At 35.4% G+C, this 13948-nt stretch overlaps 1 protein-coding gene and 1 pseudogene across 5 annotated transcripts in view; one reads left to right on the forward strand and one right to left on the reverse strand.

Annotated features, from left to right (window-relative positions):
- Positions 1-13948, reverse strand: part of Zfyve9 (zinc finger FYVE-type containing 9) — a 218125-nt gene that overhangs the window by 112278 nt on the left and 91899 nt on the right. The gene's annotated exons all lie outside the window — the stretch shown is intronic.
- On the forward strand, positions 1755-4506 carry LOC141424688 (proteasomal ubiquitin receptor ADRM1 pseudogene; annotated as a pseudogene).

Below are 13948 nucleotides of genomic sequence, written 5' to 3' on the forward strand. Positions count from 1 at the left end.
TTTTACCTTTTTAGCAAGACTGGATCCTGAACCATTTTTAATTAAATCAATATTAAGAACCACTGTAAAAATAAAAGAAAAAAAAAACAAAAGAAAAAGAAATCACCTGAAATTCCACCAATTTAAAATTACTCATTTTTTACTTTACTTGATACATTCCCTTCAAACATATTTATATGCTGAAGATTTTTTATAATTATAAAAAGCATGTGTGCATTATATTTTACTCATGTCTTCATAAGCATCTTACAAGCTGATAATATTTTTAATGGCTGAATCAATAGTATATATCATATTCAATTTACCATTATCCAGGTTTGGACACAATTTATTTTAAATGTATTTGCTATTCTCAGTAACATGAAAAATGAACATTTTAATACTCATAGCTCTTGTACTTTCAGAATTAATTCACTCAAGAAAAGGAATTATTACCTCAAAGAATTGATACCCTCCTCTTCTTCCTCTTTGCAATGTTGGAGCTTAAACCCAGTACTTGACCTACTTCTTTGGGTTTGAGTTTTTGAGTTCACTGTAGATCCTGGATATTAGTACCTTATGGAATGAGTAGCTGGCAAAAATTTCCTCCCATTCTGTGGGCTGTCTCTTGAGTCTAGTGACTGTTTCTTTTGCTGTACAGAATCTCTTTAGTTTGATGCAATCCCATTTGTTCATTCTTGCTCTTAGATGCTGAGCCTTTGAGTTCTATTTAGGAAAAGTTGTTCCCTATACCTGTATGTTCTGGTGTATTTCGTACTACTTCCTGGAGTTGTTTCAAAGTTTCAGGCCTTATATTAAGGTAGTTGATCCACTTTCAGTTGATTGTGGTACAGGGTGAAAGACAGGGATATAGATTCAGTCTTTTACATGTGAATATTCAGTTTCTCCAGCAACACTTGTTGAAGAGACTGCCTTTTGGGCTCCCCTGTTGAAGATCAGTTGGCTGTAGATGTGTGGGTTTATGTCTGGGTTTTTATTCTGATCCACTGGTCTTCCTTTCTGTTTTTGTGTCAATACCATGCTGTTTTTATTGTTATGGCTCTGTAGTATTGTTTGAAGTTGGGTATTGTGATGCCTCCAGCATTGGACCTTTTGCTCAGAATTACTTTGGCTATTTGAGGTCTTTTGTGTTTGCATATGTATTTCAGGACTGGTTTTTCTATTTCTGTGCAGAATGTCACTGGAATTTTGATAGGGATTGCATTGAACATTAACTGCTTTTGGTAGTACAGCAATTTTCACAATGTTGATTCTATCAATCCACGAGCATGGGACAGCTTTCCATTTTCTGATGTCTTCTTTGATTTCTCTCTTTAGGGGTTTATACTTTCATTAAAAAGGTCTTTGATTTCCTTTATTAAATTTATTACAAGGTACTTCATTGTTTTTGAGGCTATTGTAAATGGGGTTGTTTCCCTGATTTCTTTCTCATTCTGTTCATTGTTGGTATATAGGAAGACTACTGATTTCTGTGTATTAATTTTGTATCCTACTTTGCCAAAAGAGTTTATAATTTCTAATAGGTTTTTTTTTGGTTGAGTTTTTAGGGTCTTTTAGATATAGGATCATGTCAACTGCAAATAGGGATACCTTGACTTCTTCCTTCCCTATTTGAATCCCTTTTATTTCTTGCTCTCCTCTTATTGCTCTGGCTAGGAATTCCAAAACTATTGAATAGGAGTGGGGAAAGCAGACATTCCTGTCTCATTCCTGACTTTAGCAGAAATGGTTTCAGTTGTTCTCCATTTAGTATAATGTTGGCTATAGGTTTGTCGTGTACAGCCTTTATGTTGGGGAACATTTCTTATACTCCTAGTTTCTTCAGAACTTTTATCATGAAAGAGTGTTGAATTTTGTCAAAGGCTTTTTCTGCATATATTGAGAGGATCATGTGGTTTTTGTCCTTGCTTCTGTTTATAAGCCATATCATGTATATAGATTTATGTGTGTTGAACCATCCTTCCACCCCTGGAATGAAACCAACTTGTTCATGGTGCATGATCTTTTTGATATGTTGTTGAATTCTGTTTGCCAGTATTTTGTTGAGAATCTCTGCATCTATATTCACTAAAGATATTAGTCTATAATTCTTTTTTGGTTGCATCTTTATTGGGTTTGCAATGAGTGTAATACTTGCTTCATATAATGAATTTGACAGTGTTCCTTCCCTTTCTACTTCCTGGAAAAGTTTAAAGAATATTGGTATTAGTTCTTCCCTAAAGGTTTGGTAAAATTCAGCCATGAATCCATCAGGTCCTGGGTTCTTCTTTGTGGGAAGGATCTTTATTACTGCTTCAATTTCATTGCTTGTAACAGGTCTATTTAGGTGGTTAATATCTTCTTGGTTCAATTGTGGTTGCTTACATGCATTTAAAAAAATTATTCATTTCATCTAGATTTTCCAGTTTATTTGAATATAAGTTTTCAAAGTACTCTCTAATGATCCTTTGGATTCCACTAGCATGTATGGTTATATCCCTCTTTTCATCTCTGATTTAATTTGGGTCTTTTCCCTCCTCCATTTTGCCATGTTGGCTGAGGATTTGTTCATCTTGTTAATCTTTTCAAAGAACCAACTTTTTGTTTCATTGATTCTTTGAATTGGTTGTTTTGGTTTTTTTTAATCTTGATCTCATTTATCTCAGCCCTGATCTTTACTGGTTTGGGGTTTGGTTTGTTCTTGTTTTTCTAGGTGCTTAATGTGCATCATTAGATTTATTTGAGAAATCTGTTTTGTTTTTTTAATGCAGGCACTTATAGCTATAAACTTTCCCCTCAGTATGGCCTTTGATATGTCCCACAGATTCTGGTAGGTTGTATCTTCATTTTCATTAGATTCTAGGAAATTTTTTTATTTCTTCCCTTATTTCTTTGGTCACCCACTAGTCTTTCAGCAGTGTGTTGTGCAGTCTCCATGTGTTTGAATATTTTCTATGGTTTCTTTTGTTGTTGAGGTCTTGTTTCATTCCACTGTGATCTTATATGAAACAAGGGGTTATTTTAGTTTTCTTGAATTTGCTGAGACTTGCTTTGTGTCCTAAAATATGATCTATTTTGGAGACAGTTCCATGAGCTGCAAAAAAGAATATGTACTGCCTGGTTGTTGGGTGAAATACTCTATAGAGTCTAATATGTCCATTTGGTCTAACGTGTAAAGTAGCTCTGAAGTTTCTTTATTGATTTTTTTGCCTGGATAACCTATCTGTTGGTGACAGTGAGGTATTCAGGTCTCCTACTATCACTGTGTTAGGGTCTATCTGTGCTCCTAGGTCCATTAAAGTTTAAAAAATAAATATTTAAAGGTGTACACATTATAAGAAAACTACAGATCAGTATCCCTTATGAATACTGATTTTTAAATACTAGCAAACTGAATTCAGTAGCATGTGAAAAGGATTATATACCATGACCAAATGACATTTTTCTTATTTGTCTGCTAAGGCTTGACATAATTGGCTTCATTTTAATTCTGACAACTTTCATAACTGTAATGCAAAGATAGTTTAATATAAGAACATAAATGTAATATATCACTTTAACAGAATGAAATAAACACATGATAATCTCAAGAGATACAGAAAAGGTATTTAACAAAATTCAACACCCTTTCATGATTAAGATACACTCAATCAATAGTAACAGAAGGAAACTACTTCAAAATAATAAAAGACAAATACTAGAAACTGCCAAATAGAGCCTCTCCACCAAGTGTGGGCAGACAGAACAAATTCAGTAGCTCTGTTGGCAAGTCTAGTGCCAGGCTCTCAATAAGTATTTGATAGAGTTTGGGGTAGGAAAAGTGTCATTAAAAGGAACTACAGCCACCCCACATAAACACAACCAGCAGACAGATGACTCACTTATTCACTTCTGCTGGAAAGAGAGCTCTTTGTCCAAGACCCAGAGCCAGTTATCAGCAGTCACCCCATCCTTCACCACCCTCACCCCTTTTGCTGTAGCAGCTGTCACTGTGACCAGTCCAAGTCCCACACCAAGTTCAGGTGTAAACTACACCAACACTGCAAACAGTCCAATCCAGCCATCTGAATGACATCCGAATGTGCTGGCTGAGCTAAGACATGACCAGCAAGTGCACCAGGCCAGCATGCTAATGCTGGAGATGATGGTTCCCATTATTGTCAACACAGATGTCCAGGAGCACCTACTGCTCCACCTTCCCTATGGGGGAGTCACTAGCCCAGACTGCAGAGGAAATCTGGAACAGTCTGACCTTGCACCAGTTCCAGCAGGCCCTGGGCACATTCACAGTGGCACTGGTCTCAGGGCAGCTGGGTCCCTCTCCGCCTGCCAGTGGAGAACACGAAGGCTAACAATGAGTGTGATGTTGAAGTGTTTGCAAAAGCTATGAAGAACAATGCCAAATTTGAGGAGAAAGAGGACAATGTAAAAGATGAGGAAGATGAAGAGAGGAGTTTGAATTAAATTATTTGCTGTCTTTTAAGGAATTGGAATTCTTAGTCACATGACTCCTGTAGTGGCACTGTGATTCACTGCATATCCTCTCTATTCTGACTAATAAAGTTCTTTAAAAAAATTAATAACCAATAACCAACATCACATGCAATAGTGCTCCTTTAAGATCAGAACAAGACACAGATATGTGCTTTTGCCATACCTACTTAACATAGTATTGGAAGTTTAAGCAAAACAATTTTTTAAAAAGTATCAAAATTGGAAAGTAGTAAGTAAAATTATCTCTGTTTGAGGATGACATGAGCTTATATGTAGAAAAACTGCTAGAACTAATAAACAAATTCAGCAATACTGCCAAGATACAAAATCAACATGCAAAGATCAGTCATGTTTCTGTACACCAATACTAAATAATCAAAAATGAAATTAAGGAAACAATTCTATTTATAAAAGCATCAAAAAAGAATAAGATACTTAGTAATTAACAAGGAGGAAAAAAACTTACATGGTGGAAGCTATAAAACTGCTGAAAAATTAAAGATATAAGTAAATGGAAAGGCATCTCATATTCATGGACTAGAAAATGTAATGTTGTTAAATAAGAATACTTGATATTGTCAATATTATCCAAAGTGGTCTACTAAAACCCCAATGGTATTTTAGGCAGAAATAGAAAAATCCATCATTAAATTCATATAGACATCTCAAAAGATAGCCAAAATAATTGTGGCCAGGGATGTTGAGCATTTCTTTGTGTATTTACTGCCCATTTGTACTTCTTTTGAGAACTGTCTGTTCAGTTCATTTGCCCATTTTTCAATGGGCTTTTGATTCTTTGGGAGATTAGTTTTTTGAGCTTGGTATATATTCTGGTTATTAATCCCCTGTCAAATGTATAGGTGGCAAAGCTTTTCTCTCATTCTGTAGGCTGTTTTTTCAGTCTAGTGATTGTTCCTTTTGCTGTGGAGAAGTTTTTTTAGCTTAATGCAGTTGTTTGTTAATTCTTTCTCTTAAAATTACTTAGATACTGGAGTTCTATTTAGAAAATTATTGCTTGTGCCTATATGTTCCAGTGTTTTCCCTATTCTTTCCTATAGTAGTTTCAGTTTCAGATCTTACATTAAGAAGATCTTTGATCCACTTTGAATTGATATTTATTCTTCTACATGTAGATATCCAGTTTTCCCAACACCATTTGTTGAAGAGGCTTGTCTTTTCTCCAACAGATGTCATGGGCTTCTTTGCCACAAATCAAATGATTGTAGCTGCAAAGATTTATGTCTTGATCTTCTATTCTGTTCCATTAGTCTTCATGTGTGTTCCTCTCTTAGCTGGCTGCCCAGGAACTACAGTCATGTTCTAGTTGATGCTAGAGAAGTGGCCCTAATCAAAGTTCCCAGTTTCATTACTCTCTTTACCTGCTTTGTAGTATGAATTCTAGAAGTCAAAGTGCTTGTGTTTGGATCCTAACTTCACTTATTGGATTTTGTGTGATTTTCAGCAAGTTACCTAAACTTTCTAGGCCTCTTTCATCACTTTTATAAGTGACTAAATATGGATTATAATAGCAGTTACATCATAGGGTTGTTATCTGTATTGAAGTGATACAGACAGGCATTTTTAAAAGTATCTAGTACATGGCAAACAATAACTATTAGGCATCTCACTGTCATCACCTTCACCACCACCATTATCTATTTCTCATTGCAGAACATTTGCAGCTTTGTTTTCTTATTTTACATTTTTAAGTCTTGTCATCTAAAGAAACGTAAGTGGTATGTCTTAATAGGGGCCGTTCTTTTACTTTTTTCTTTGCTTTTAAATGAAAAATAGGACACTAAGCAGTAAGTAAATATTAGTGAAAAAATGAACAAGTAAGTGGAAATGCACTGACAGATGGCAGCAAACATTGGACCTAGAACTATTTTTGCTTCTCCAATCAAAAATGCTTATACTGCAAAGATAATATAGAAATCTTACCATGTCTCCAAGGACAGATACTAACTCTATCAGATTAAATCAGTGTTAACCTAGTATAAACTGGCTGACAGTTTAGAAGGGCCTCGAAATGTCAATTCTCTGTAGTTGGGGTATAAGCTCACTGGTACAGCATTTTCCTAGCATGCATGAGCATGCATAAGGCCCTGGGCTCTAAACCCAACACTGAAAAAGCCCTCACTTCTCTACTAGGCTTTACTTTCCCATTTCAAGGTAACTATCTATCTTTCCTCAAATCTTCATTATTTCTCCCTATTTCATCTTTCACAATATTTGTATTTTCTATATAAAACATGAGCCAATCCGGGGTAGAAGTTTCTTTGCACTCTCACCACAAAATCCATAAACCTATCCCTGTGCCTTCCTTCCCATTGTTGAAGAGCAAACCCTTGATATGTGTAGATCCCATCCCTTTAGATTTCTCAAGGATTTTTCTCTTCCTTTGATTGATACCATCTTCCTCCTAAAACTTTCTTTCTAGATTATCTCTCGGAGTTATATAAACACACAGTATCTTCCACTCTCAAAAAATTCATCCACAACCACCATCTGCATCTAACAATTGCTCCAATTTTATGTGTTCTCCCTTATGGCAAAGTTCGTGAAAAAGCCATCTTTACTTCCTGACTTATTTCATCTTCAACTTATTCCCATCTGGCTTTTGTATCTGCTGCTACACTCAATCTGCCTTTTTTTCAATGCCCCTGATATAGTCAAGTTCAATCAACCCTTTCCTGCCCACATCTTATTGACTATTTATAAGCATTTTACATATTTAATAATCCCTCCTTTCACAAAATACATTCCCCTTTTGACTTCTAAAACATCATATTTTCTTGGTTTCTTGCCTATGTTGCTGGTTACTCCCTTTTAGTGATTTGTACTGGGTCCTTCTTTTACCTCAGTGTTTCAACCCTCAGCCCCTTCTCTTCCTTAAGTACCCTTTCCTTAAGTGATCTCATCTGATTCTATGGTGCCCACTGTAATTCTTACATGACCTGCAAAGCCATACCTGATCTTTTCCCTATTTTCTCTCCAATCTCTTTTTATATGACTCCTTCCTCATCCACTACACTTTAGCCACACTGGATTCCTTTCTTGAGCAGGTGTTGTCCTACCTCAGAGTCTTTGTTCATGCTGTTCTCTTTTCCTGGAGCATTCTTCTCTCTCTTCTTTGACTGCCTGCTTTTTATTTTCCTGAGATACAGTATCCCTATGTAGCCCATACTAACCTGGAACTTACTATATACCCAAGGCTGGCCTCAAATTCATGATCCTCATGTCTCTGGCTCCCAAGTGATGGGATTACAATATGTGCCACTACACTGGGTTTCTTTGTGTTCTTTCAAGTATTATCCAAAATGTCTTTTCTTAGAGGCCTTCTCAGACTGTCCTTCTTACCACCACCATTTTGTTATTATTATTCCTCCTTATTAATTTTCTTCATACCCCCTACCACAATTTGTAATTATATGTAATTATATATAAATATTAGGGGGTTAGGGACCATAATATCATCAAAGTAAACTCCATATCCAGCACAGTGACAGATGAATAACAGGCACTAACAAATCAATTATTTATTAACTCATTACCAAACATTTATTGAATACTTTGTACCTGTCAAGTACTGTGTTACATGCTGGGAATACAAAGTTAAATCAAAGCCAATTTCAAGACCCTTATAGGTCAATGGAGGATAATAACAAAGACAATGCTGTGTGAGTAAGTGCTATGTCATAAGTGAGGAATATTTCTAACCAACACAGCTTTTAGGAGAGTATACAATAGAAAAATATTTCCACCCCATTAGAACCCAAGCTCAATCCAAATACTGTGCCTGCTTTACCATGTTAGATGGTTCCATTCATATTATCAATTATAAGGCACAACAGCTTTTCAAGCACAGCATGAGGAAACTGTGAATCACTACGTGATATTCTACTTATTAAAAATTTTCTGAGACAGGATGTTGTATGTAGTTTAGGCAGGCCTTGAATTTGCTATGTAGCCCAGCCTGGCCTCAAACTCCTGATCCTCCTACTTCTGCCTTTCAAGTGTAAGCCACTAGCAATATTCTATTTAAGGCAGCCACTTATTGTTCTCATATCTGTTGATTCTCCCCAGTACATAAATAAACAGGAAAGTAGGAAAATAAACATGTTGAATCTGTCCTTAAAAAGAAAAAAATACAACTTATTTAAACTACTTCCCAAAATTCTTACACACAGTATAGTTGAATTCTTTACCATTATCTAAAGACTCAAGAGGCTGGATTAAAAATGCATAGCTGCATTAATCAAGAATTCATTTATTTCTCAGTTTAACAAACATCTACTGAGCATCTCTTATGCAGTAGGGCAGAGGACATACCAAGAATCAAGGCAGAAAAGGTCCTTACCTTTACAGAGCTGGGAATAGAACTGGACAGTCAAAAACAAACAAGTTAATATAAATAAAATCTAATTATATAATCAATAGGTCAAGAAACAGCTAAGTAATTCAGAAAACAATCCCTTTCAGAATAGCCTCAAAAAATACCTAGGAGTAAATTTAACTAAGGAGGTGAAAGGCGCCTATAACAAAACTATAAAGAACTGAAGAAAGAAATTGAAAGAGATGTTAGAAGATGAAAAGACTTCCCATGTTCATGGATCAGTGGAATCAATATTGTGAAAATGGCTATATTACTGAAAGCCATCTACATTCAATCAGTACAATCCACACCAAAGTTCCAATGACATTTTTCAAAGAAATAGGAAAATCAATTTTAAAATTCATATGGAAGTACAGAAGACTCTGAATAGCAAAAAATAATTCTGAACTATCAAGCAATTTTGAATGCTGGAACTATCACAATACCTGACTTGGAACTATAGTACAGAGCCACAGTAACAAAAACAGCATGATACTGGCACAAAAATACCAGCACAGAACAATGGAATAGAAAGCCCAGAAATAAGCCCACAGAGTTTGGCCAGATGATTTTTGACAAAGATACCAAAAACATATGTTGGAGAAATGACAGCTTCTTCAAAAACTGGTATTTGGAAAACTGAATATCCACATATAGAATACTGAAACTAGATCCCTAGCCCTTGCACTGTATTAAAATCAATTCAAAATGGATCAGATTTTAATGTTAGACCTGAAACTTTGAAATTACTACAGAAAAACCTAGGGAAAACACGGGAAGTATAAGCATAGGCAACTACTCCTGACTAGGACTTCAATAACTCAGGAAATAAAAGCAAGAATTGACAAATGAGACTGCATGAAATTTAAAAAGTTTCTGCAAAGCAAAGGAAATAGTCACTAGAATGAAGAGACAGCCTACAAAATGGGAAGAAATTGTGCCAGCTATTCATTTGACAAGGCATTGATAACCAGAATATATAAGAGCTAAAAAAACTAAACTCCAAAAGAACCAACAATCCAATTAATAAACGGGCATGTGAATTCAACAGACAATTCTTGAAAGAAGTACAAATGGACAATATACACCTGAAGAAATGTTGTTCAACATCCCTGGCCATAAAGAAAATGAAAATCAAAATGACATCAAGATTTCATCTCATTCCAGTTAGAATGATTATCATCAAGAACACAAACAACAAATGCAGGCAAGGATGTGGGGAAAAGGGAATACTTACATACTGTTGGTGGAAATGTAAATTAGTGTGGCCACTATGGAAATCAGTATGGAGGTTCCTCAAAAAACTAAAATTACAACCATGATATGTGTATACATATATGTATATATATCATGAATGTAACTGTGGTAGTGTTTGGAGGGGTGAGGAGAAAGGGAAAGGGAAAGAGAATGATGGAGGGTGAATAATATCAAAGTACATCATGTCTCTGTGTGAAGATAGCATAATGAAACCCACCCCAAATTGTTTAAAATTGGAAGAGGGAAGATGGGGAAAAGAAAGAGCAATAGAGGGAGTTAATCTGATTAAAGTACAATATATGCACATATGAAATACTATGGTGAAATCCCTTTGTACAATTAACATACATTTAAAAAAGAAACAGCTAAGTAATTCTATTGAAATGTATTATTTAGAAATGTATGAATAGCCAAAAATACTTCTGACAGAATTTAAAGAATATATGTTTAAAGTGGATAAAAGGACTATGGAGTGGGATAAAATATCTGCAAAATACATATCTGAACAAGAATTTATATCTAGGATTTGGGGTATAGCTCAGTGGTAGAGGAATTACCTCACATAAAAAAAGCCCTGGATTCAAACCCCAGCCTACTTCCCCTCCAAAAAAAGAAGATGACCATCATTTATCATTAGGAAATTATAAATTAAAGCAAAAATAAGAAATCACTACGTTTAGAATAGCTAAACTTCAAAACAACAAAAAAGCCAAACAGAAACTCACTTATTGCTGACAGGAATGCAAAATGGTACAGCCACTTTAAAAGACAGACTTTGACAGTTTCTTACAAAGGGAAGCTCATGATCTAGTAATCATACTCCTAGATACTTATACAAATGAGATGAAAACTTTTATCTAATATAAAAGCCTGCACAGAAATGTTCATAGCAGCCTTATTTATAATTGCCTAGGGTTTGGGATATAGCTCAGTAGTAGATTGCTTGCTTGCTTGACTAGCATACCAGAGGCCCTGGGTTCTATCATCAGTACTGCAAAACAAAACAAAAAAAGCAACAACAACAAAAAGACCCAACATAACTATAATTGCCCCAAACTGAATGCAATCAAGCTGTCTTTCAATAGATGAACAGATAAACAAACTGCGGTACACTCATGCAAAAGAGTATTATTCAGCAATAAAAAGAAATACATGCTGGGAGCCAGTGGCTCATGCCTATTATCCTAGCTACTCAGGAGGCAGAGATCAGGAGGATCAAGGTTTGAAGCCAGCCCAGGGAACTAGTTCACGAGACCCTATCTCGAAAAAAATCCCTTCACAAAAAAAGGGCTGAAGGTGTAGGCCCTGAGTTCAAGCCCCAGTACCACAAAAAAAAAAAAAAAAAAGAAAGAGAAATACACTATACCAAACCATGAAAACACATCGCAAAAACAATGTTGTTTTTTTTTTTAATGTGGAGAATCAAACCCAGGGCCTTGCACATGCTAGGCAAGCAGTATACCACTGAGTATACCACCATATTTCTAATTGAAAGAAACCAGTTTGCATATACTTTGGGATTTTTTTTGTTTTGCTTTGGGATTTGTGTGTGTGGGGGGGAACAGTACTAGGATTTGAATTCAAGGCCTTACTCTTGTTAAACAGGTCCTCTACCACTTGAGTCACCCTCTCCAGCTCCCACTTCTTATTGAAGAAGCTGGCATGAAAAATTAATCAAAAAAGGAAAGAATTATTGCAAAATAAAACCATAAGTGTAGCCCACTTAATGAACACCTTGAAATATAGCTCCAGTCTAATTGGGATGACTTTGAGCAAACACACTTTCAGCATAGCTAGCACATTTCAAAATGTTTAATGGCATACTTGTCCCACAGAGATCTTACCTAATCAGGAAGATCTCAGCTTAATCAGCTAATAATTTTATAGAGATGAATCAGTTCTAGTACAATCTTTCAGTTTCCTTTCTCCCTTTCTCTCTTTCTCTCTCTCTGTCTGTCTGTCTCCATGTGTGTCTCTCTCAGAGGTTCCAGGAGAGACAGAATATGCAATCTTTCCTTTTAAGATGAAATAAGACTCCCAGAACTTATCATGCCATTCCAATGCTTCTTTCCAGACTTCCTGACTACAGTTTTCTGTTCTACTCAAGCCACTGCTGAATGTAGTAAAATTCATCTATCTTGAATTACACTTTTTAAAATCAATTAAGAGAAGAAAAACAATGTGAATACACTGAAGTGATATATTACTGTCACTAAACCTGTCTTCAGTGACTTGGTGACCATAATGTTCTTTACCTACTTTGTAGTCAAGACAAATGAGCTAACACTTAAAATCCTGCTAGCTTTGCTAGCCTCTTCCTTTACCTGAGAGCACCAATCACTTCTTGTCTTACTTAAAAATTCAAACACTCAAATTTCTATTTTTTTATTATTGCCTAAACCTATTGTCATCCAAAAATAACTACTTGTATTTCTAGTAAGAAATTCAAGTACAAATAATTTTTATTGCTGTGTCCAGTATAATAAAAGTGTATTATGCTTTGGAATCAGACCGTTTCGTATTAAAACCCACACATTCCCATTTACAAACTCTTAGATTTGGGGCAAGTTATTCAATTTGTCTGAGGCACATTTTTCTCATCTGTAACAAGACCTCAGAGAAGTTTGATGTTATACCAGACAGGCCAAGCATAAAGTGTACGTGTTCAAAAATATTATTTCTCACTTTTTTTGTTGTTGTTTGATTTTTGGTCAGTCCTAAGTTTTTAACTCAGGGCCTTTTACTTGCTAGGCAGGTGCTCTACCACCTCAGTCAAGCCTCTGGCCCTTTTCTGCTTTAGTTATTTTTTCAGGGTCTTGCTATTGCCCAAGGAGATCCTACCTATGACTCTCACATAGCTGGGATTACAGACATTAACCAGTATGCCTAGCTTGTGGGTTGAGATATGGTTTCACTAACATTTTGCTGGCTTGCCTCAAACAGCAATCCTTTCGATTTCTACCTCCCAGGCAGAAGGGATACCAGGCATGACCACCATACCCAACCTTATTCTCACTTTAAAAATCATCCTGAATACAAAATATCTAACCTGTAGGTGTCAATTCATGAAGTTTTATGTCTATCACTATCCAATGGTAAATAAAACACTCATTTATTAACTGGTACTCCATAAGTTATAACCAGTCACATAAGTGTTAATAATGGAAAAAATGTGACAATGTCTTGCAAATGACCAACTAAAAGTTTTTTTCTTTGTGAAATTCTTCCCTATTTTCAAAAAACTCTTTCCTATACTTTTAAATTAAATAGCTCTCCTAGGCTTCTGAAGTCAAATGATGAAAAGAGAGAAAAATATTCTAAGCTAATGGTGTTTAAAAAAGAATAACTCAAATGCTGAAATTAACAATTTCTAAAGGAAATTTATATGGATATATAATAATGATAATTTAATTTATGGGGCACCTTTTAGAGAAGGAGTTCTCTGTACTCTTTTTATTCTATGACTTATTGCTTATTAAACAGGATACAAAGAGATTTATGTTGCTGTATAGAACAATTATCTAAATTAAAAATGTGTAAACACATGTACAGGAAAGCAATGCAAGTCAACTCCCTGTATAGCTATCCTTATCTCAACCAGCAAAAACCCTTGGTCCTTCCTATTATTGCTTATACTCCCTCTTCAACAAAATCAGAGATAAGGGCAAAATAGTTTCTGCCTGGTAACAAGGGGGATGGGGGGAGAAAAGAGGAGGGGGAAAGGAGAGGGCAGGGGGGAAAGGGTGAGAAATATGAGTAGAAGAAAATAAAATAAAAAAATTACAATGTGTAAAGTCATAAAACACATTTGCTAAGCATTTTAGAGTATGTAACATGCTTTTT

The sequence above is a fragment of the Castor canadensis genome, chromosome 7 (assembly GCF_047511655.1).
Source record: "Castor canadensis chromosome 7, mCasCan1.hap1v2, whole genome shotgun sequence".
Lineage (NCBI taxonomy): Eukaryota > Metazoa > Chordata > Mammalia > Rodentia > Castoridae > Castor > Castor canadensis.